The sequence below is a fragment of the Thermobia domestica genome, chromosome 2 (assembly GCF_964235325.1).
Source record: "Thermobia domestica chromosome 2, izTheDome1.hap1.1, whole genome shotgun sequence".
Taxonomy (NCBI): domain Eukaryota; kingdom Metazoa; phylum Arthropoda; class Insecta; order Zygentoma; family Lepismatidae; genus Thermobia; species Thermobia domestica.
In genome coordinates this window covers 296,364,069-296,389,965 of record NC_137455.1, presented here as the reverse complement: position 1 = coordinate 296,389,965, position 25,897 = coordinate 296,364,069, and the positions used below count along the sequence as shown (strand labels likewise).

At 37.2% G+C, this 25,897-nt stretch overlaps 1 protein-coding gene and 1 long non-coding RNA gene across 2 annotated transcripts in view; one reads left to right on the top strand and one right to left on the bottom strand.

Annotated features, from left to right (window-relative positions):
• Positions 1-25,897, bottom strand: part of LOC145678598 (aminopeptidase N-like) — a 210,131-nt gene that overhangs the window by 92,935 nt on the left and 91,299 nt on the right. The window lies entirely within an intron of this gene.
• Positions 1-25,897, top strand: part of LOC145678599 (uncharacterized) — a 245,489-nt gene that overhangs the window by 188,387 nt on the left and 31,205 nt on the right. The gene's annotated exons all lie outside the window — the stretch shown is intronic.

Here is a 25,897-nt window from a genome sequence, read left to right as displayed (position 1 = left end):
ATATCAATTTATAGTCATGAAAGTACTGGCATCTGTTGAAGAAATATCGTACTTCACGTACATATTGTAAAATAACTTCCAAACCAATGCAGTTAACTCTATTACATTGTATACCATGTACGTTTCAGTTTGACTCTATAGCCTATGTGAACTGACAGTGATGGAAATATTTCAATACCCAATTAAGAAGAGATCCTTATAAAATGTACAGTGAAACCCATTTTTATATGATACTATTGACCAGTTCCATCGAAAAATAGCCAACTTAGGCAGGCGGCCAACGTACAGCGTGTATATTTGTTTTTAAATAGTAAAAACTATTGGATTTTACTGTACATACATTTCTAATAAAGTTCCCAGTCTTTATCTACGTATTTGTTTGTATATTATAATTATTATACACTATGTTAAGAAATAATTTATGATATTTTAAAATTTAAAAATGCACACAGAAATAAAATACATTGGCAAAATGTGTTATGTTATTTAAAAGAGAACTGTTTGCTTCACAAGATAGTATGATTTGAATTTTTAATTATATTGATTTTTGTGTCCTTCTAAATCAATAATAACACGCGAACAAAACTGAGCATAAAGATGTTAAGGCCACTGAAGCTGATCGTAAGATTTGTGCTATGTATGGAGAAGAAGCAATGCTTCAAAATACTGCCCACCGTTGTTTTCGAATTTCAAAAACGAGAATTTTTAACTCAAGGATGGTGGATCGAACACTGGTCAACCAATTGTGTTCGTTAAAGAGCGATTGAATTACCTTTTTCACGAAAAATCTACATCAAACGACCGGTGACGTGCAGTTTCTCACGATGCAATTTCACACGGTGCTCAATATCGAGCAATTTCACACGGTCCTGTTTATCGAATTAATCGTTTCTGCAAGTGTCATGCATTTTCACACGATCCATCTATCAATCACGTGATTCATTCTGAATACACTTTCACTATAAGGGGAGGAAGGATACAGAACAAATGTGAACTAGTAAGAGCAGAAAAGGAGCAAACATAAGTTAAAATATTTGCTAACAATTACAATTAATAGTAGAGGAGTAGAACTTAGAAAATATTTCTCTTTCACAAAAAGAATAATAAAGAAAAAACGGAAATTAAAATAACAAAGAACAAGACAGAACAAAAAATGAGCAAACAAAAGTTATAAATAGCATATCAATGGAAAATTGAAATAAATGAGAAAAATCATAAAAACTATCGCAAATTGATATTAATACAAAAAAGGATAACAAATGAAAATAAACAAAAACAGGAAAAGAATAATCAAAAATTGAAATAATTAGGAATAGAAGATAGAACAATCACATATTAAAATAAATAAAAACCAAATAAGCAGCTCATCAGAAAATTCAGACAGATAGTTCAAAAATCTAATCAAAATGTGCCCACTCTAGAGCATAGAAAAACGTTGTGATTTGTGAAACACAAAACATTAGCTCCATACTGCAAGGCGGTTTGAAGAACCTAGTCATCTACTTCTGTACATCTTCAATCCATTTTGTATAATTCATAGTTCATTATTCCAGCTTTTGGAGATGGGCACGAGCGAGTTAGAACGTGTTTTCTCTGAAACTCGATTCGACTCGAAACAGACATCTTTGAGCCCGACTCGAGAACTCGGCTCGAAAAATTTCCTCCAACTCTATCCAAATTTAGGTCGAGTTTAGAGTTGAGTCGAGCAAAATTGAGCCAAATCCTGTGTGGTAGTTTCAAATACACTCTTCAAGTATCCTACATAGACAATATAATTATCAAGTTATTACTATGCTACAACTTATTATTATTATTATTATTATTATTATTATTATTATTATTATTATTATTATTATTATTATTATTATTATTATTATTATTATTATAACACAGCGTATAAACATGAAAGACAGGCGGTTTATATATGAATACCAAAAGCTAGTTGAAGTCTAGGAAGCAAGGACATCGTTCACGAAGTTCTCAGTTTGAGTTCCGGAGGAGCAAGTATTCGGGCTCGAGGTAAAAATCGTTAAAAGTTATAGGGCGTCGAGGAAACATGTTCAAAACTGCTTAGCCCGGGTTTAAGGTTGTCAACGGCTCGAGCTACTCGGGTCACAGCTCATTCACTATCGAGCCGAACCAAGAAGTGAGCGAGTTAGCAGGTCATCCAACCGAGCTGGATCGAGCCTTTGGCTCAGTTGAGCAGACTCAAACCGAGTCCATGGACTAGTTTCAACCCGGACTAGTTGTTCGTTCAGTTGAACCGAGCCAAGCCAGTTGACATCACTATCCGGATTGGGCTTCTGCTTGGGCTGAAAAATTCGACCATGTAGGTCTCAGCTTTGGTAAGAACTACAGTATATGCTTATATTGGTGCTCATGACATTTTAGGCTGTCTCGTTATAAAAATCGGTTTTCATCTCGTTGTCGAGACGAGACGAGGTGCGAGCAGTGTCCTCTTTGGTAAGCAATATTAAATATTCCACATTACTGCTTACAAACCTCATGGCTTTTGCTTTCCAGTCTAATCAGATCATGATTTCAAAACAAGTTTAAACAAGTTGAACGAGTGATCTATTTATCAAATTCGACTCGACTCGAAAATCGACTTGAATTCGAATAAAGATTTAGCTCGACTCATGCGCATTCCTAAACTCAAGCTCCTCAGGCATTTTTTAAATTTCACGCCATTTCCTAGCTTCTCCAGGACGAATTGCAATCTGGGGCCAAGATGGGTGAAAGTTGATTTTCTACGCTTCTCCGGATTGCAAATCCCCGTCTCGTCAAAGCATGAAAACTAGACGTCGCATCCGCTTTTAGTACACTCGTACGCTTCAAGGTACGTGGTATACTCTTAGATATGCTGCGGTTTAACTTATTGCGCCAACACTCCACTGGATTGGTCTGTGTCTTTGACCATTAGAGTTCTATATTTCTCAGAATGTTTCAAATGTTCATCCGTTGTTCAACGAAATAATCGTTTAACTCTTCGGTTTTCTGGCCAGATGGACATCCTCCATGACGATGAGCCAACCTTCATCGATCCTGTTTGATATTAATGTTAAGGCACTACATATACGAACATGATGACGTATATCTTCATTGTCGAGGGATTCTTCGACGAGCCTAAACTCTGAACCTTCCACCAGATGCTCTGGTTAAATTCTAATGGCAGACGGAAACCTGGGAAGTAGGAAACACCGCACGCAATGCATTGATTCCATCAAGCTGTAAATTCACTTTTAGCACTCGAGATTCGTTCTGACCAGACCACATTTTAAGAAATGTGAACAGTTGTTTGTATGTTTGCTCTGTTTTATCTGGCATCAATGCATACGAGACTGGCATAATCAACGTCTTAAGATTCTTAACTCGTGGGGATCCTATATTTGCATGCATGGTGTACAATTGGGAAAAAATACTTGAAACTAGTATTAATTCAATTGTTCGTATTTATTTTAACCTGTGATTGCTCTTTTCAGGCCCGTGCTGGCCCACCGGGATACCGGGACGTGTCCCGGTGCGCCCTCTGAAACATCACAGTATAAATAAAGGTACAAGATTTAGTAATAAATTAGTACAGTTTTATTGGTAAAGAACCCGTGAAAGGTGCAGTGCGCCCTTTACATTAGGCGCCCTTGCGAGTCCACACCAAAGATGAACGATTTTATTTACTCTTCTCTATACCACAGTTCTGTACAATAAATACATACAGTTACTATTGGTAAAGAATCCGTGAAAGGTACAGTGCGTCTTCTACATAAGGCGCCCTACGGAACATCACATTATAGATACTAAGTGGTTTTAGTTATCCTGTGTGCCAGCTTTGTATAATAAATTCGAATAATGATTGTTAATAAAGAAGCTGTGAAGAATGCAAGGCGCCCTTTCCATGAGATGCCCTGCAAAATATCACATTATATATATTCTGTATTTCAGTTTTGTATTATAAATTCATACAGTTGCTATAGGCAGAACAGGTAAAGAGTATAATCACTTACAAAAATATTATAAAGTTATGTAGCTATAAAACGAAACAATGTAATACATCAAGAATAATTTGGATAGTCAAACGTACGATGTATTTATGAAATACTACACTGACACTAGTCTCTAATTTACGATTTTTACGGCATCGGAGCTTTCACAGTCTTAATATGCATCTATATATCCGAGCATATCGATTGTTCCTGTAGGTTTTAAAGCAGTGTTCGAATTATCAGTACCTATTGTATTTCTAAAATATAGCTATATTTATTTCCGTGAAATGTGGTCCTCCTGTCACCTCAGGTTGTGGGTCGAGGAGAAGGTCTCTAGATATAGAGCTTAGCTGCGAATATACTGAATAAGCAGTCGCGCACAGACGACAAGTGGCGATACTCCAGCTTGGGAATTTGGTGTGGGGCTAACAATCTCATCCTGTAAAAAAAAAAAAAAAAAAAAAAAGTATTGCTCAGATATATTCGCAGAATCCTCGGATCAGAACTGATAACTTGGCACGAACTCAGCAAAGTAAAATCAACATGAGATTTGAAACATGGAAGATAAGAAGTCTCTATAAGGGCAGGCGCGTTAAAATGTGTAACGAATGTGTTTAGAAATAGAAGATGGACCTATTGGGATATCAGGAAGTTAGATGAGGAGGAAATGGATTAGTCAAGTCGGGAAATGTTACGTTCATTTACGGAGAACGAATTAAAAATTACCAACTAGGATCAGGACTTTTCGTTCACGAACGAATACATAATATCAGCAATTACATGGGTTGAATTTGTTAATGATAGATTTTCTTTTACTTCTCTTAAGAGTAGGTGGTGTAATATTATTGTTTTAAATGCATGTCCCAACAGAAAATAAGGATGACAATTAAAAAAGTTTTTTTTTTTTTTTTTTTTTTTTACGAAAGAATAGAACGGGTATTTGATCATCTCCTGCAATACCATATGAAAATTCTGTTAGGCGGTTTCAATGCGAAGGTAGGACGAGAGGGTATTTTCAAACCGATTATAGGGAATAAATGTCTGCATAAGGAAGGTTGTGATAACAGCGTTAGACTCGTGAACTTTGCAAATACAGAAACCTTATCGTGATGATTACAAAATTCAAACATCGCGACGTTCATAAATATACATGGACCTCACCAGACGGGAAAACACATAATCAAATCGATCACGTTTTAGTAGATAGAAGAAAACAGCCTAGCACAACTGATGTTCGGTCGTCCAGAGGAGTTGATTATGATAATAAGAGAGAGACTATCGTTGAATAAAGGAGATATTCAATATCTGAAAACGGAGTGGTTTAATTTAAAGAAATTAGAGGAGGGTCGGATGAGAGGGGAGCCAGATTGAAGTGTCGAATAGATTCTGGGTTTTAAAAAGTTCGGAGTGCACTAGTGTTCAGGATACTTGGTTGAAATTAGAGATAACATTAAGATTTCAGCAAAAGAAATATTGGGAAACGCAGAAATACGTAGGAACAAAGCATGGTTCAACCAGGAATGCACTAAAGTAGCAGAGAAGAGGAAACAGAAGAAACAGCGTTAGCTACAAAATCCGAACGAAAAAAACTACATCAAATTTCACTGTCATCTGGGGGAAAACTTCAAAAACTTTTAGAACAAAGAAACGCGATTTTTGAAAGCTGAAATTAATAACTTGAAGATAATAGTAAAAATAAAAACATTCGGGATATGTATAAATGCATTAACGGACTTAAGAAAGGCTATCAATTTCGTGTTTATATATTAAATAAAGCTAAAGGAACAGTTCTCACTGATCAGGATAGCATCTTAATAGATGGAAAGATTTCTTTGACGGTTTACTTAACACATAGCCAAAAACTAATGTATGTGGAGAAAGTGAAATGCATACAGCATAACCGTATATTCCAGAATCTAACCAGACAGAAATAGAAATCGCTATTAAAAAAATAAAGAAACACATATCTCCGGGTGTAGATGAAATTCTGATTGACTTAATTTTAGCTGGAGGGGAAAAATTGAAGAGCAAGATACACAAACTCATTCTCCTTGTCTGGAACAAGGAAGAATTGCCACAAGAGTGAAAAGAATCAATCATTGTTCCAATACACAAGAAAGGCGACAAAACTGGCTAATAATTTCGTCAACATCCAATAAATTCTCTTAAACATTCTATTAGAAAGATTGTCTCCATACGCAGATGAAATTATTGGAGATTATCAGAGCGGTAATACTTGAAAATAAATAGGAATACAATATCCTGGTACATCAGTTATTTACTTTAGACTTGGGTAGTAGGGAAACATTGAACAACATGCTTACAGAATTTGGAATAAGGAGAAAGTTAGATTAATTAAGATATGTTTAAATGAATCCCAAAGTAAGGTTCGAGTAGAGAAATTCTTGTTCACGAGCTTTCACGTTGCGAATGGCCTGAAAGAAGGAGATGCGTTGTCGCCATTATTATTTAACTTTGCTCTGGAGAACACTATAAGGAAAATCAAAGACAGGAATCAGGTCCTAGAACTGAATTGTATTTAGGAGGTTATGGCGTATGCTTATGATGTAAATTTAATAGGGGATGATAGAACAATAGAAAGGAATGCAGAAATCTTACTTAACCCTTCAGAGATATGGGCTTAAAAGTAAATGCAGAGAAAACTAAATACATGGAAGTGCGTCGAGATTGTAATACTGCATTTTATGGATACGTTAAAATACCAAATAATATTTTCTTTCTACAAAATGGATACTTTCAAATATCTAGAATCATTATTAACAGACCAAAACCATAATCACTAAAAAATTTGATGTCAACAGAAAGCAGGGATTTCGTGTTATTATTCTGTTAAAAATCTTTTGTTGTAGCGAATTCTGTTGAGGAATTTGTAGCTTAAAATATAAAACAATAATCATACCTGTTGTGCTGTATGGTTGCGAAACATGGTCACTGAATCTGAGGGAAAATCGCAGACTGAAAGTATTTGAAAACAAGATTCTTCAACCAATATTCGAACTCCAAGAGGAACAGGAATGGGAGATGGCGGAAATTTCATAACGAGGAACTGCATAATTTTATACCATTTACAAAAACATTGTTAGGGTAATCAAGTCTAGGTGGCTCAAATGGGCATGTTATGTAGCCAGAATGGAAGAAATTTAGAAACACTTTCAAAGTTCTAACTGGAAATCCAAATAGGAAAACGAAAATTAGGAAGACCGAGGCGCAGATGGGAGGACGATATTAAAATGGTTGTCGCAGAAATTGAAATATAAAGTAGAAACTGGGTCCAGTAGGCTAAGGACGGAAATCAATGGAGAGCTTTTGTAAACGCGGCACTGAACCTCCTGTGTCCACAGGACATAGAGCTATATTAAATTGTTGATACATTTAGCTTCTTTTTATTTGACAGAGATGTTATTAGAGGAAATAAAAAGTTTTTTCTCTATTAAAGAGGATTTCGATTCAAGTTTTCCACAAATTAGCTATTTACGTTAATACTAAAACAAATTTTGTGGTGATTTTGATATAGAAAGGCATACATACTTTCTTTCAAAGTATATATATATATATATATATATATATATATATATATATATATATATATATATATATATATATATATATATATATATACTTTGAAAGAAAGTATGTATGCCTTTCTATATCCCGTTATATATATCTATCTATATATATATATATTTATTCCCGTTTGTACCGGCGCCCTTTTAGTAGACTTGTCCACCGCCCTCAATAGTATCCCAGCACGGCCCTGGCTCTTTTCCTTTTCTTAGTTGACATTTGTTCTGTTATTTCTCTCCTTACAGTGAAAGCGGTTTCAGGGTGAATCATGTGATTGACAGGTGGACCGTGTGAAAATACACCACACCTGCAGAATGATTTGTCCGATAAGGAAGACTGTGTGAAATTCCTCGATAATGAGCACCCTGTGAAACTGCACAGTGAGAAAATGCACGGAATCAAATGACCATAGAATTGGCGGAGCAAATGGACTGTGATGCAAAAAAAAAAAAAAGGCTATGATAAACCACCTTAATTTAAACTTACTCAATGGGTAAGTTCACCGCTTGAGTGTTACACGTTTGAAATAAAATCAACAAAAATCAATCCTCCACAATTGTCGGCAGTATCCTTGCTCAACACACGGTCACGAACAGCGTTTTCTCTACTCCATAGTCACTGGCGATAAGTAATGGTGCTTTTACGTCAATATGTAAGCAGTGAAGAGAACCGTTCAGCCCCGACGAACAACCTACTTCGCAACCAAAACAAGGCCTTCATCTATGAAGACCATGTTGTGTGTAAAGTGGGTCTGGAAAGGTATAATTCTTTACTAATTGCTTGAGCACCACCAAACACATCATATGGACTTCTACGTTCAACACCTGCACCAACTCAACAAAATAATTCAGGAAGAAAAAGGCTGAATAAACGAAATGGCCTTCTTCCCCAACGTGATTGCTCCTGTCCTCACATTGCCCATATGACCAAATCCACAATTCAAAAACTCAAATCGAAAGTCTTGCCTCATCCACCATACTTTCCATATTTGGCGCCATCTGATATTCACCGCTTTCTATCGTCTTCGGATGCTTTGCGCGATGTGCGGTATCGTTCAATATTTTGGTATTGAGGGCTTGCGTTGTGGATATAGGATGTAGGATTTAGATTTCTGGGCTTTCGGCATCTATGGCCATTTAGCCCGTCACGTATGAGGGATGACTTCCCTCAGCGAGCACACTATCCGGGGAAAGGGAAGGAAGAAAGTATCGGGGAAGAAAAGAAGCGACCTGGGACCTGTTAGTTAGATACCATACCGGCATTTGCCTGGTGTGAATGAGAAAAACCTCATTACAGATGGCTGGCCTGAAAAAGCTTTTAACACTTTTTCGTCCGAGTACCCCCACCGGGAATCAAATCAGGGGCCGCTAGCACCGAAGGTGAAAGCGTTAGCGACTACGCTACGAGAGGCCACACTTGCTTCATGCAATTGAAAGCTTGCTTGGTCAAATTCTTTAAGTGAAAACTGGTCGATTTCTATCGTTGAGGCATCGAAAAACTTATTGAGCGATGGGAGGAAGTCGTAAACAAGAATGGAGAGTATAGTATTAATGGTCAATTTGTTATAGTTTGTTTGTTTAAAATAAATTTGGAAAACCGTCATGAGATATTCCTCAATCTAATTGTGAAATGTGTTCATGCGAAATAAATATCGCATGTAATAAATATCCATTTTAATTTATCATGCACACACTATGATTTAAATGTTGTATTCAGCATGTTAAAAGTCTACAACACCCTCTTTATTCTTTTCTTTTTCCCATCTGTGGTGATATAGAGAAAAGATCGCCAGTTCCAAGAAACACTCGAAACACCTAAGCTGTTTCGCATCTCTAAACAGAAAAATATCAATAGCAACCCTGAGTTGTGGATTGTATCCTGGATTTTGATCAGTATCATCCAAATGAAATAAGGTCTTCTGATGTTATATTTTCTTTCTCTTTTACACTTTGCAAAATGAACTCGATCATCGTTTGTTATAAATTTCCCGCAAAAGTGCCGGAAGAAAAAAAAACCTTGAACTAGCTACGACGACAAAGTTCAACAATACTTCAATAAATCTATCTGAGAAGGACTCGGATTCTCTCGCAATGTGCGATATGAACGGGAAATTTAAAAATGCTAATTTGTTCGTACGTATATCCGCGACAATAAACACAAATAGCAGTAAAAGCAGTAGGTCATTGCTTCTTATATTTTTCGAGAAGATGCTCAATTCACAAAGCCCTCCCTCCACTTCTCCCGCACCTTTTCCTCTTGGGTTTGTTAATCTTCGAAACTATAGAAACTGTAAAATATGATGTGCAAAGAGCTCTAAGAAGTTAAAATCACGTATAGTGTTGAACGTTTAGTTTGGTGTCCAAAAGGCCGTCCATATATTACGTAACGCTATTTAGGACAAATTTTTACCCCCTCCCTCCCTCTTGCCACACTTCGTAGCGTAATGCCAAACCCCTCCCCCCTTTTCTTACGTAACACTTTTTGATTTTTGTTTTCACCAGTTGTGCTTATTTTGTTAGTTACTTTTAATAGTAGAACTTTTGATTACAAAATGCTTGTATTCTGAACATATTTGTCGTGTTTTTTCGCCAACAAATAAAATTATTAAAAAATGGTAGTATAGTAATATTTTAACCCCAAAAGGTTATTTAATTAACTAGTTTTAATTCTTCGAAATTGCATACTGTCGTTTCCCAAGATCGCACCTATCTTTTTAGGTCACCGATGATTGGCAAGGAAGGTGCAAATAAAACAGGATATACAGAACTAACATCGACATTGTTTTCCGAGATCCAGGAACTTCGTGTATTTGAAGTTCGACACTTCAAAGTCCCTGCACAATTGAAAAAGCAGGAATCTTGTTTGTGAACAAGCTTTTAAGAATCTTCTTTGGACTTTGCACTTCAGTTTACCCCTTTTCAAATTCTTCCTGTCCTAAATCAGTGCGAGAATGCGAATAAACTCAATTCTTTTTAAAATATTCAAATCGAAAGTCAAAAAATTAGCACAAGATAAATATCCGAAGAATTAGATTTTTAGTATCTTATTTAGCTCTGCAAATCGTGGATCGTTTCATCGCGGAAAATATTGCTTCACAAAACAGAGTTTCCTCTGCTTTACATGGGAAGCCCCTTAAAAGAATAGAGTGGGCAATTCTTCAAATCAAAAGTTTTAAATAAAATTCTCGAAAATAGCTATATGAGTGAGGAGACAAGGGCATTTTCAAGCAGTGGTTACGATCACTAACAACTAACTCCAGAAAAGCATATACCGTAAACACAATGCTGCGATAGCCACAAAATAAAGTTTCATTGTATTGTAATACATGCAAGGTTCGTCACCAGTCAAGCATCTTGGAATCCTTTCTGCATGATTCAATTTATATGGGCTATATGTTCGCAATTTCTTAAAACAAAAGAAATATTTATTTATAAAAAAAATATCTGAATAAAATTGTTAAAAAGATTGCATATAAACCTGAAAATAAAAATTATAGCAAAAAAGTGCTTTACGTAACGAGGTCGTAAACCCCCTCCTCGCCCCTGTCACACTTCGTAACGTAAGGCCGAATCCCCTCCCCCTTTGTCGCGTTACGTAATATGTGGACGACCCCAAAGAGAAGAGAAAATTTTAACATAAAAATAACGTTGCTGCAAACCTGACGAGTTCCATGAAAGATGGTTAAGCTATAAGTCAATAATTAATGCATGTCTTATAGGCAAATGCAAGTTCAATAAAATTGAAGCCAAGTTAGGTACGTAATTCACTTAATGAAAGGTGACGAAGTTAAAGGCTTATCTGTAATGATGGGGATCCCCGAACACTGTTAAAGTATTTTAAATATGATTTCATAATTGTCTTTACAAAATACGAATCAACAAATGTTTAGCATTCGAACTCTGTTTTCCAATAATGAAAAAATACTCTTATATTTAAAATTATAGAATGTAGTTAAAATGAGGTGCTGTAAACCTAATACGCATATAGAACTCAGAAAATATGCCAAGACGACATGCAGCCAATCTTTATTTAAAACAAAATAAATAAATAAACTGACAGATGGAAATTCGACAAGGAAGGGAGGAAGAAAGGTGGCAATCATTATATTTAGATGTCCATATCTCAGAATCTTTTAAAGTTAGAATTTTGATATTCAGTAGACCTATTTAGACTTCTCATCTCTGTGTGTGTGTGCGTGTGTTTGCTCTAGAAGGGATGAAAAAGGATGGGGGTTATGGTTGTTATCATTGGATGGTATTTGATATTTAATATTTCGATTTTTCATTATAAAATAATTAAAGACATGTTTCAGCGATTTTTGATAACTTCCCTATAAGGGAAAAAATAGGAGGTTGTTTAAAAAAGTGCGAGTTGCAATTGTAAAAAATAAGATCGCCGTTTCTCAAAATGTATGTTGTTCATGAGTGTATTAGAAAAGCTTCTACCATCTGGTGGTGAAACAAAGAATAACGTGCTTCTCCGTAACACAAACAGCTTCGCCCGGAGAGTAAGGTCCTCTTGTGACATTATTGTAAACTAAGTACTCTGTGTTTGTTCTTCTAGGACTGCTACTGTCTTCATCGTTCCGTCTTGCCCTGCATGAAAGACATTGTGTCAGTGTATCAAATACAAGGGCATTTTGGTATATCATCACGGGCGTCTCTGGGAGGGGGGGACACGTCCCCCACAATATTTTGAAGTACAAAGTATTTAATATTTTGTTCTAATTTAATTTATTTCCTAACGACAGAATAACATATAAATAATAATAATAAATATTTATTGGTAATATAATATTCATGCTGTGAAACGTGTAGGTAAGCAGAAAGGTAACAAATGGAATCGAATATAATAAACAAGTTGGGCTAGGTAGTACCATTTAAATCACTTTCTTTGATACTCCTCCCCCCAACAAATTTTACATGCCAGAGACGATAGTGTATATAATATGTCAGAAATGTCAGAAAACATTGTGACTAGTACCAAATTTTTCAAAAGTAAATCCCCACGTTGAGCGGGTTTGGATATCCAAGCTCCTAACTATGAAAACATTTACGATCACTCCAACCCCAATCATTTCACAGATTCAACCTGCTGTATATAAGTTATTAGGACGTAAAATTTAATATAATTTATACGAAAAAGACTTTTATGCATTGCAAGACCTGTAACTGCCAAATATTCACCACAAAGTATAGTCGTATCGACATAAACAAAAAGGAGTGTGGAGCAGCAAACTACTTTACCCAAAAGTCAAAAGAGACTCACTAAACACATACGAACTGGTCAAGCCCTCCCTGCTGGTCTAGTGGCTAGCACGTGCGCCTTTGGTGTACGGGGTCCCGGGTTCGATTCCCGATGGGAGAACCTTTGTGATTTTAATTGTCCTCTATGTTTCTGTGTTCGTGTCCCTGTCGTTCCTAGGTAAAGCCAGTTAACCGAGTAAAGCACGTAAAGCAAGTGAAGTGTACTTAGGTCAAGTAAGTTGCTGAGGCACGTTCGGTGGCTCAGTTAACTTTAAAAAAAGTAGAAAAAACTGGTCGAACGGTTTGGGTCACTAGTCTATCAATTAGAAGTCTGTGTGTTCGAACCCTGAAGGGAGTACTCGTTTTTTTAAGTGTGTTCCTATTTTCATCAGAGGACTGAGAACATTTCTTTAAATAAATCTTTGGCAACTACTTTTCTCTCAAATTACATTAGAAGAGAACATTATATGAATTGCAAATCTAAAATCCACAGCTGACAACAAAACATTATGTTCAATATTTCATTATTATCCTTTGATTTGTAATGAAAAACTAATTATAAGCATTGACGATTTCAAAAGATTCTTCCTCGCTAATGGTCAATATATGAATGAGAGAAAACTAATAAACAAATTGAAAGGTTTCCTTAACAAATAGAATATTACATTTATTTCTCGTTCTACGTTTTGAAATGGAAAAATCATAATTTTAAAGTGAATTATAATACGATAAGCATAAAGATTTATAAAACTAATGAATTAAATATTCTTGTGTAAGTTATCGATTTCTAATCAGATTAAAACTCGAATATTCGTTTGCATCGCACTTTAAAGTAAATCCCCTCTCTATATAATTCTTACTGGAAAGTATGTTTAACTCCAATTACTTAATCAATATTTTTAATAATATATTTTTATTGTAATACTTTTACTATTCAATGTTGTATACACTTCATTTCCCAAAGCAAAACCTCGCAAATGTATAGTGGACTAGTGAATATTATCAAATAAATTATCATTTTGTTTACGTAAATACTGCATCGTCTCATTTGAAACTTCGTTCTTTAAATAATAATAATAATAATAATAATAATAATAATAATAATAATAATAATAATAATAATAATAATAATAAAATCATAGCCATACCTTTATCAGAATTTCAGGCTTAGTCAATAAATGAATTCAACGTGTTCTCTATTCGAAGTTCTATTTAATCGAATCCGATAGAAATACAAAGAGAAACTTCGAAAACAGGTAAAAGAAAACTCTTACCTTGGTGGGACTGGAACTAACCTTCAAGAGTTCCTTTCAATTTACAGACAAATGCCTTAGGCACTTTGTTTCTTTTCTTTAAGTTCACTGATTCACCGAACGTATCTGAGTAACTTGTCTCTATTTTCTACCCGGTTATATACGTTTTACAATCATTTCCGTTAATCTTGAACGGCAGAAACACGAATACAAAAACATCTAAGATAATTAAAATTCCAAACTCCCCCACCGGGAATCGAACCCGGGACCCCATACACCTTTAGGCACACGTGCTAGCCACTTTTTTTAATCACTTTTTATTTTTACTAATTGACGTTACATATTGTATCAAAATACAAAAATAAAGTTACATATTGGTACACACTGTGTACATTGGCACAAAGTCAATGTATAGTAGGGGAAATTAAAAAAAAATTACATGTCAATTATAGCGGGCGTCCATACAATAAGTAGTTGAGGTAATGTGCAAAGAGTTTTTTCTTTCTTGGTGGTGGGAATTTACCATATCGTGAACAAAGGAAATCCTTGTATGTGTGATGTGCTTGAGGTAACCTAGGCGACAGAATAAATTCTATAGTATTAGCAGATAGCCAAACAACAGAATTTTGCTTCTCTGTAGGAAAAAATCTAAAATCAGGAAACAAGATCATTTGAACAGTAATGCAATCCATGCTTATTTTACACAAGTACTGAACCATTTCACGATAAGTTTTCCAAACGGAGAGCGATTCGTTACAGGTAGTGAGACGATGTTCCAAAGTATCAACTTTCCCACAAATATGACATTGGTTGTCATTTGTAATTTGAAGATGATGCCGTTTAGCCTTAGTATCTATTATGTTATTAACAGATCTGTACCATAACGAACGAGCTGAGGTGGACACAAAATTACATGAAATGTTCCTCCAAATACGTTGCCAATCGCAGATGGGAATTTGGAAATTATATGATGACGTTCGCTGGGTTGTTCGTGTAGAAACAATTTATAGAGAAGTTTTACTGTTTGAGGTAAGTTTTGCAGGCCACTCACAGACAAATAAAAATAATTACATATGACATCTTTAAAATACCAGAAATCGGTAGGAATCATAGATAAGTTCACTGGTAGTAATCCATCATTAGTAGCTACTAGAGACGAAAGGAGCGTAGTACTGAGGTGATCTCCAATACCTTGAATGTTTTGGAACCCCCGGTGAGAAAATAAGGCTTTCGTTTTGCTGGCAACATGTAGAAGGTTTAGTCCCCCGGCACTATATGGTAGACATGGAATTGGATAGCGTACTCGAAAAATCATACCTGTCCACACAAACCAGTTAGCAATGCTGGTGAACTTCTGAATGTAAGGTGTAGGCATAGGCAGAATTTGACAGATGTACCACAACTTGGAAAAGGCATATGTATTTACAAAGTAGACCCTAGATATCAACGAGAGGTTACGAGATCTATGATGATGTAAAACAGATCTTATCTTCAGAAAAACATCGTCAAAATTTTTTGCTATACTCTCATGCAAGTTACAGGAAAAATAAATGCCAAGAACTTTCATATTCTTCACTACTTGAGGAAAATTTATAAATGCAGTTGTAGAACTATTGCCTAACGGCAGGAGGTTCGTTTTCAGTCTATTAAGAAGTGCTCCTGACTGTTCAGAGTACTCTTCAACGCAGTCTTCAACTATTGCTAAATCCTGTGGATCACGAAGGAAAACATGGACATCATCAGCAAAACTATACACCTTGACAGGAACATTACAAATATTAAGGCCTTGGATACGCTCGGCAATTCTGTATAGTAGGGGACAGATAGAAATGACAAAAAGAGTCATGCTTAATGGACATCCTTGCCTGACGCTGCGTTTGAGTTGAAAAGGTGTAGTAAGGAACTCATTGATTTTTAATTTTGATTGCGCATCATCATACAGGACGCGAATCCAACGAACAAATAAGTCTCCAACGTTCATATGCTTCATTAGTGACCACAAGTAATTGTGATCTACACGGTCAAAGGCTTGGTTAAAATCTAAGGCAAGCAAGGCATGACTAGTAGTGTGAGTCTGAAAATTTGCGATAACATCTCGAATAGTTTGAAGTACGTGGTATATTTTCTTCACACCTACTCTTGCATATTGAAATGGTCCAGCGAGAATATCAATATAGAGTCTGAGTCTATTGTTCAAACAACGGGCAAGTAACTTGTAATCACAATTGAGGAGAGTGATAGGGCGATAATGATTAACACTTGTGGGATGTGCTTGCTTAGGTATAAATACTGTAACACCTGGGCTACAATACAGTCGCTGTGGGTTAGTACTGAAATACTCGTTAACGATACAGGTTAGTATTTCACCAATGAGAGGGAAAAACTTGACATACCATTCTGCAGAGATTCCATCGAGCCCTGGAGATTTACCTTTGGGAGCTGCAAGGACAGCGTGCTGTACCTCTTCAATACTAAAAGGGCGAACAAGAGATTGCTGTGCAGCATCATCAAGAAGAGCAGAGGGTGGTGTAGAAAATTCCTCAGACGTTGGAGTAATGTTAGCCATACCATAAAGTTTGGAGTAGTGCAACCAAAACACATGTTTAATGGAAGCAGCATCCTGATGAAGATGTCCTTCGTGATCTGTGATTCGATGGATCCATTTTCCTTGGCCTCGTTTGATTTCTTTGAGAATATGATGTAATGATGGCTCTTCATCAGCATCTATTATTGGAACCTTGCTTCTGACCTTGATACCTGCTATACGGCGGCGATGCAAATTGAGAAGCAAGGCTTGATAACGCTTAACCTGAGAGAACATAGTGAAGTCAGAAACAGCAGCACATCGAGCTTCGCGCAAACACCTGGTATATAAGTAAAGCAGATTACGAAGATCTCTGGACTTTTCAGCTGAGTACCACCGACAGAAACTTGCAAATCGTGGTTTGAAATAAGCATGCCACCAATCACTAACAGTAGGAAAGTATTGACGTTGTCTAAGCCAGTAATGCCATTTGGATTGAAACTCAGCACAAAATTGATCGTCTTCCAATAACGATGCGTTGAATTGCCAATAACCGCGACCTCGTTCAACAGTTAGATCAGGAACGGTGAAGGATACAATATAAGCTGAGTGATCAGAAAAGGAGGTGGGGGCAATTTCAACTTGCTTAATGCAGGGCACCAATACGGGAGATACATATATGCGGTCAAGGCGTGACGCACTCTGGTGTGATAAGTAGGTGTAATCCCGTGCTTGCGGCTTCAGACAGATCCATGTGTCTCGTAAATGAAGTCCAGTCACTAATTCCTGGAGAGCATGGCAGTAGTTAAATCCCGGCGTTTGATCTTCAGGCCTTAAAACGCAATTGTAATCTCCCGCCAAAATTAACCTTTCAACATTGGATCCAAGCGACAGAGCAACGTCCTGGGAAAAGAAGGCATTTCGCCTGGTTCGAGCTTGAGAACCACTCGGAGAATAAAGATTGACAAGATTGATATCGCCTAGGTTACCACGTATGATTCGAGCGGACGGATGGAACACAGGAGAAGAGAAACTTGTTGAATCGCGAAAAACAATCGCTGTACCTGTGCCACTATTGTCAAAATTATTTTCTACAGTATAGGTTGGACCGAGATTCAGTTCAAAAAGACCAACTTCTTGTAAAAGAGCAACATCAATACCCTCTACATGCAAAAAGTCACGTAGTGCAGATTGTTTGGAGAACTTTGCAAGTTATTAATGTTAATAATAGCAATTTTAAGCATCATCTCACTAGAAAGCACATAACACCACCAATACAAAAGAAAGAGCGAAGAAAATAATAATAAGAGCATAATTAAAAACAAGTAAAACTGTGATGGGAAGCGTAGAACATCGGAATGACATACAAGTCAATCTAACGCAGTATATAAGATACTAACTGATCGTAACACAATTGATCTGGAGCCATTGACACATAACGCATGCACCAACCATGATATCATGACATAGTATCAATATTTGTAGATACAATAGATGTGGTCGGGTCATTTTCACACTTCTTAAACAGTTTTTGACTCAGTTCATTACGTTTGGAACGCTTGCGGCGATTTCGATTTTCGTCACTAATTGCATTGAACTCCGTGATAGGAGAAGCACCCTGCATCTCACTAGGTGGGGATGGGGTGGATGGTGCACGAAGCATATCCTCAGACGAACCACAATTGTCCTGGGAACCAGAAGTACAGCACTCGTTACGATGAACGATCGTAGAAGCCGACGCAATCGATGAGAAGTCATGTTCTCCAGAAACTGGTTCAACATCCGTAACACAATTAGACAAGTGGGCATCAGATGTAATTCGTAACTGCTGTGGGGCTTCTGTTTTTTCAGTGGAAGGATTAGGACACGCACGTACAGACAATTCTGAAGAGACACTAGTAGCATTGTTCGGCTCACAGGAAACATTCGTAGTTGGTAGTTCTGGAAATTGAGTTGCATCTACTGTAGGCACACTTGGGTCAGATGAGAATGATACAATGATGGTGGGTTTGTTCCAAGGAAGTAATGGGCAAACTGTCAAATTTAGGCATGAGACGATCTGCAGAATTATTAGTGCGAAGTGTAGGGGCAACCTTAGCTGCATAACTGTTGGGATCACTGGGAACTCTAAGGGGGCAATTAGAATACATGCACCTGAGGCACGAGGCATGTACGGGTCTGATTGGGGTACGTAACACAAAACTTTTGTCCTTGGATTACAACAAACGATGGAATAGGTCGTTTCACTTCCATTCGTATCAATTTACGCCCGGTTCGTATAGGGTAAACATGATCAGCAGAATAAAGTTCATCTGAAATTTTAGAAATAACACCATAGTCCCCAAGAACTCTTCTAATTTCAGGTTCTTCAAGTTCCATTGGCGTACAAAGCAACTTAACGGTTACAATTTGCACATCGGCCCACAAAACTGGTACTGGATGGTTTCCATCTGTATCACTATAGTACACAGTTCCGTCAGAAGTACGCAAAACTGATTCACAAAGCTCTTCGGTACGAAGTTTCACATATAACAATTTGCGATAAACATCCATTTCGATACTTAATACATCATCAACAGTAAACTTGAAGTTATCACTGAGCCACTGATGCAAACTCAAGGTGCTTGGTCGCTGCGAAACACCACCAAAATCATATTTAAGAGTATTTACCCTTTTTAATGACATGGTTCATTCAACTAATTCACTCACAAAAAGAACACAGAAAAAAAGAAAGAAAAAAAACAACAAAAGCAAACCTGATTGCTAAGGAAGGCAGCGTTGAAAGTAAACACGTCAGAGCTTGTTGCACAGAGCGAAGACACGTCTACTCACTTCAAGAAGCAAACACAGTATGCCACTAGACCAGCGGGGAAGCAAGCGAAATGGATTTTGTAGTATCTGAAATTTACACCTATTTCATCCTGCTGCAATAATGTTTACCGTATTCGTTACTTTGAGGAATATTATATAAATTATCAGAATTATTCATGATCTTCCATGGAAATTCACTGGCGCATGCACAGTAGACAGGCAGTGTAATTGAAAGGTGAGTTCAACAGATATTATCGTCGACATTATTTAATAGCTATGTAGAAGAGATAGCAAAAATGAGTTTTCATAATGAAGATGGAATTTTGGTAGGATGTAGAATGATGAGGTGTATACGGTTTGGGGTTGATATGATTGTTCTTGCAGAATCTAAAAAGAAAATTAATAAGATGTAGAAAACTTGAGAAAGGCTTCTGAAGAATATGGGATGAAAATAAATGTTAGAAAGAAAAAAAATACATGGTGATTGAAACGAAGCGATCGGTGTCAAATATAGAAGTAGAAGCGGAAAAAAAAACAGGTGACTAGTTTTTGATGTCTGAGTAGTATTATTAATTATATGTCATGCGAACGTGAAATAAAAGCAAGGATAGAAATGGCGAAAGAAGCCTTTAGGATGAAGAAAATACTATTTATTGGGGCCTTAGAGTTGAAAAAAAAAAGACTCATAAAATGCTTCGTGTATTGTATTTTACTGTATTTATAGGACAGAAACATGGGCATTACGCACAAATGAGAAACAATTGGAGGCTTTCGAAATATGTGCGTGGAGAAGAATGGAGAGAAATAGCTGGGTCAATAGGAAAACGAATGAGAGGGTTGGAAATGGAAGGAGAAAAATATTATTAAGAAGAGGAAGAGAAACTGGTTGGAATATTGGTTAAGAAGGAACTGTATCATGAGGGATGTACTAGAGGGCATGGTGGCAGGAAAGAGAGGGAGGGGACGAATTAGACTATATAAAAACATAATTAGGCTATTGGCGATATCAAAACAGAAAAATCGTATGTGAAGATGGAGAGGTTAACAGAAGATTGTGGAGCATGGCAGCTTCTCAGCTGCGGTAAGTGACCCACTGGTAATGGCGGAATACTTTTGATATAATAATGCTGATGATGCACAGTAGAAACAGAAAGATCCACTTTGCTGTCATTGCTAATACGAATCATAATGCAAATTTCTACAAGTTGTCAAAATGTCTAGCTCTAAAGGCTGTAGAGAACTATCTGTTAGTCTGCGAGGAGAAATTATAGTCGAGTAAAAGCTGAACAAACTCTCATTCAGATCGCTAGGGTATTGGGCTGTGAAAAGAAAGCAGTGAAGAAATTGATTTAGCGGTATGACAAATAATAATAATAATAATAATAATAATAATAATAATAATAATAATAATAATAATAATAATAATAATAATAATAATTTATTTCACAAATCATTTCTGCCAGTAGCTTTTGCCCCCCTTTTCCCACTTCATGCTTATTCAAGAGGAAGCTGCGCGTCCCCAGGTTGGGAACCATTACTTTCCGTTAAGGAATTCTGATAGCCTGTTAGAAATTTGCATTCTGACTAATATCAGTAAACTGCATTCTTCTGTTTCTACTGCGCATGCAACAGTGAATTTCCATGGAAGATCATGAATAATTCTGATAATTTATCTAATATTTATGAACGAATATGTAATAGAACCTATACGAATAACATATATCATTCCTCAAAGTAACGAATACGGTAAACATTATTACAGCAGGATGAAATAGGTGTAAACTTCAGATACTACAAAATGCATTTCACTTGCTTTCCCTGCTGGTCTAGTGGCTAGCACGTGTGCCTAGAGATGTATGGGGTCCCGGGTTCGATTCCCGGTGGGGGAGTTTGGAATTTTAATTATCTTAGATGTTTTTGTATTCGTGTTCCTGTCGTTCAAGATTAACGGAAATGATTGTAAAACGTATATAACCGGGTAGAAAATAGAGAGAAGTTACTCAGATACGTTCGGTGAATAGGTTAACTTAAAGAAAAGAAAAAAACTGTCTAAAGCATTTGTTTGTAAATGGTAAAGAACTCCTAAAAGTTACATCCAATCCCACCAAGGTAAGAGTTTTCTTTTACTTGTTCTCGAAGTTTCTCTTTGTATTTCTATCGGATTTGATTAAATAGAACTTCGAATAGAGACCACGTTGAATTCATTTATCGACTAAGCCTGAAATTCTGATAAAGGTATGGCTATGATTTTATTATTATTATTATTATTATTATTATTATTATTATTATTATTATTATTATTATTATTATTATTATTTAAAGGACGAAGTTTCAAATGAGACGATGCAGTATTTACGTAAACAAAATGATAATTTATTTGATAATATTCACTAGTCCACTATACATTTGCGAGGTTTTGCTTTGGGAAATGAAGTGTATACAACATTGAATAGTAAAAGTATTACAATAAAAATATATTATTAAAAATATTGATTAAGTAGTTGGAGTTAAACATACTTTCCAATAAGAATTATATAGAGAGGGGATTTACTTTAAAGGCGATGCAAACGAATATTCGAGTTTTAATCTGATTAGAAATCGATAACTTACACAAGAATATTTACTTCATTAGTTCTATAAATCTTTATGCTTATCGTATTACAATTCACTTTAAAATTATGATTTTTCAATTTCAAAACGTAGAACGAGAAATAAATGTAATATTCTATTTGTTAAGGAAACCTTTCAAACTGATAATTTCAGGGCATGATCTGTGGGAGAATTTGAGACTCTGTCGACATAAATTTCCCCCTTCGTGGCTATAAGTTATCTTCGACCATGCTCAAAGTGGACTAATAATGTTTTATCAGTTTTCTCTCATTCATATATTGGCCTTTACCGGGGGAGAATCTTCTGAAATCGTCAATGTTTATAATTAGTTTTTCATTACAAATCAAAGGATAATAATGAAATATTGAACATAATATTTTGTTCTCAGCTGTGGATTTTAGATTTGCAATTCATATAATGTTCCCTTCTAATGGAATTTGAGAGAAAAGTAGTTGCCAAAGATTTATTTAAAGAAATGTTCTCAGTCCTCTGATGAAAATAGGGACACACTTAAAAAAACGAGTACTCCCTTCAGGGTTTGAACACACAAACTTCTAATTAATAGACTAGTGACCCAAACCGCTCGACCAGTTTTTTTTTTCATTTTTTTATTGCAGTAGAGTTACATATAAAACATAAAGTATAGTCAGGTTACATGAGTATCAGAGAACAGGTCATTGTTTTCTATTAGTAGAGTGACAGAGATCAGAATGCACGATTACATAGTGGTAAGACGTCCAAAGTTGAGGGCGTTAGTTATAAGCTTGAACAAGAGCTACATCGAGGAACTGTGCAAATAGGGTTTTTCTTCTGGTGGGTGGAAAATGTCTATATCTGGTATACAAATAATCCTGGTATTCGGTGGTACGGCGTAACTCAGTGGTAAGGATATAATGAACAGTATTCGATATTAACCACAGCACTGAGTTGTGTTTAGCGCTGGGAAAGAGACGGAAATCAGGAAATAAGACGAGATCACTGGTAACAGAAGCTGGCACAGTACGGCAAATAGTACTGATCATTCGTTGAAACTTTGCCCAAATATGAACTGTATTACAACAGATTGTTAATCGATGTTCCAAATCATCGACACGACTACACTTGATACAAAGGGCACTGTCACTGAAATGTAAGCGATGTCGTTTAGCACGAGTGTCCACAGGGTCGTTCACCACAGCGTACCAACTCGAGATTGTCGGTCCAGAAAGGTGAGAGGCAAAGATACTACTCCATATTCTCGTCCAATGTCGTGCGGGGTGCTTTTCGTAGAGGCGATGAGGAGGGAGAGAAATTTGGCGAAGTAAATACTGATACAAGTCCTTCACTGATCTAGGCAACGCAGCAGTTAGAGCTGTAGACATATACGCATAGGAACAAATAACATCACTATAATACCAATAAACATCAGGAATATGGCAGATATTAAGTGGAAATGTATATGAAACAGTGTCAAGGCAGGAAGAAAGAAGGGTATGGCTGATTCCCGTAAGGCTGGTTGTGAGGCTGTGGAAGCCTCGGAGCAGAAACAGAGCCCGAGCTTTCAGACCGACGCGGATAAGGTTGAGACCACCGGCTTTTGGCGAGAGACATGTGAAGGGATACTTAACTCTAAAGACGTGACCATGCCAAAGAAACCAATTAACGACACTCGTAATGCGTTGAGATATCTCACTGGGCATAGGAAGCAGCTGACACACATACCACAATTTTGATAGAGCATAAGTATTGAGAAAGTATATCCGAGACAATAAACACAACTGGCGTGATCGATGTGACTGGAGAACATGCCGGATACTAGTTACGAGTAAGTTATAGTTCACATGGACTGTTTCAAGAATGGTAGAGGAAAATGTGATGCCCAAGATTTTTAACTGAGGAACAACGTTAGTGATAGTGGGATACTCAGAAGAAGCTTGTGTGCCAGGAACCAAAAGCTTAGTTTTCGACTGATTTATCTGAGCGCCAGATAAGGCGGTGTATTCCATCAAACAGGTATCAAGGGTACGAATATCCCTGGAATCGTGGATGAAAACTGTCACATCATCAGCATAACTGCAGACTCGTAAGGTATGACCATGAAGGGAAAGGCCGGAGAGACGAGCATGAATACTATAAAGAAGAGGGCAAAGAGAAATGGCAAACAAGCTCATACTCAATGGGCACCCTTGACGCACACTTCGTTTGATACGCACAGGCTCAGTGAGAAATCCATTGATTTTAAGTTTACTTCGAGCATTGTCGTACAAGATACGAATCCAGCGAATGAACTGCTCCCCGAGACCTAAGGTGGAGAGTATACACCACAAGTAATCATGACGGACGCGGTCAAAGGCTTGGTGGAAATCAAGTGACAGGAGAGCATGACAGGCAGAAGAGTCTTCAAGGGGAGCGATAACGTCACGAATGCACTGTAAAAGGTGGTAGATCTTGTTTTCAACACACGCATATTGGTGAGGACCCACTAACTTGGCTAAATAGGGGCATAAGCGGTTGTTCAAGCAGCGAGCGAGAATCTTGTAGTCAAAGTTCATCAAGGTGATTGGCCTGTAATGGGAAACGGTAGTAGGATGTGATTGCTTCGGTAAAAAGATAGTCACGCCAGCCGCTTTATACGGGGTCCTTGCAGCAGGAGCAAAATGTTCGTTCACTATAGCAGTTAAGGTATCGCCAATAAGTGGAAAGAAACGTTTGTACCACTCAGCTGGAAGGCCATCAATTCCAGGAGATTTTCCAGACGAAGCACTCATAATTGCGGTTTGCACCTCGTCTTTGGTGAATGGAGTTTCCAGTGATTGCGCTTCACGTTGATCGAGCACACATGGGAGGCGATCTAAGAAGGAAGATGGTATGTCAACGGTGTCCGATGTGCCATATAAGGTGGAGTAATAGGTGTAAAAAGTCCGCTTAATACCTGCAAAAGTATGGTGGATGTTGCCTTCGTCATCCTTGATGTTCTCAATATATTTGCGTGTACCTCGTTTATATTCTGCCAAGACATGGTTGATCGACGGTTCTTCTTGAGGTTCGATGATTGTAGATTTGCTGCGGATTTTCGTTCCTTCCATGCGACGGCGGGTCAGACACAACAATTTAGCTTGATACTGCTTGATGAGAGGTAAGGCAGAAGGGTTATGTAGAACAGCACTTTTAGCATCAGCCAAACAACGATAGTAGAAATGGAAAAGAGTTCGGTGATCACGCTCCCGCTCAGCACAATACCAGCGACAAAAGCTGGCAACACGTGGTTTGAGATATTGATACCACCAGTCAGTAACAGTTCGAAAATGTCTCTGCTGGGCTAACCACTTCGCCCACTTGGTTGTAAAAGATTCGCAAAATTCATTATCCTCAAGAAGAGAAGTATTAAAATGCCAATAACCAGGCCCTCGTTCAACCTTGACATCAGGTATACGCAGGGTAACAATATAAGCAGAATGGTCAGAAAATATGGTAGGTACAATTTCAGCGTCAAATATGTCTCGGATCAGCCTGGGACACATATACATGCGGTCGATGCGAGAAGCACTATTACGGCTGAAATAAGTAAAGGCCTGCCGACGTGGAGAAGTAGACAGCCAGCTATCTTGGAGATGAAGACCTTGTGTTAGCTCCTGCAAGGTCGGACTATAATTAAACCCGGGAGACTGGTCTCCAGGATTTAAAACACAGTTAAAATCACCAGCAAGAAGAAACATGTCACTGTTGGGGAGAATACAGGAAGCCACAGCAGAGGCAAAGAAATTGTTGCGATCCACACGTGCCTGAGAGCCACTAGGAGCATACAGATTGAGAAGGTGAATACTACCGAGCCTATCACTGATAATACGGCCAGTTGGGTGTAGTGATATGGGGGAGAAATGAACATGATGCTGAGCAACAATTGCCCTT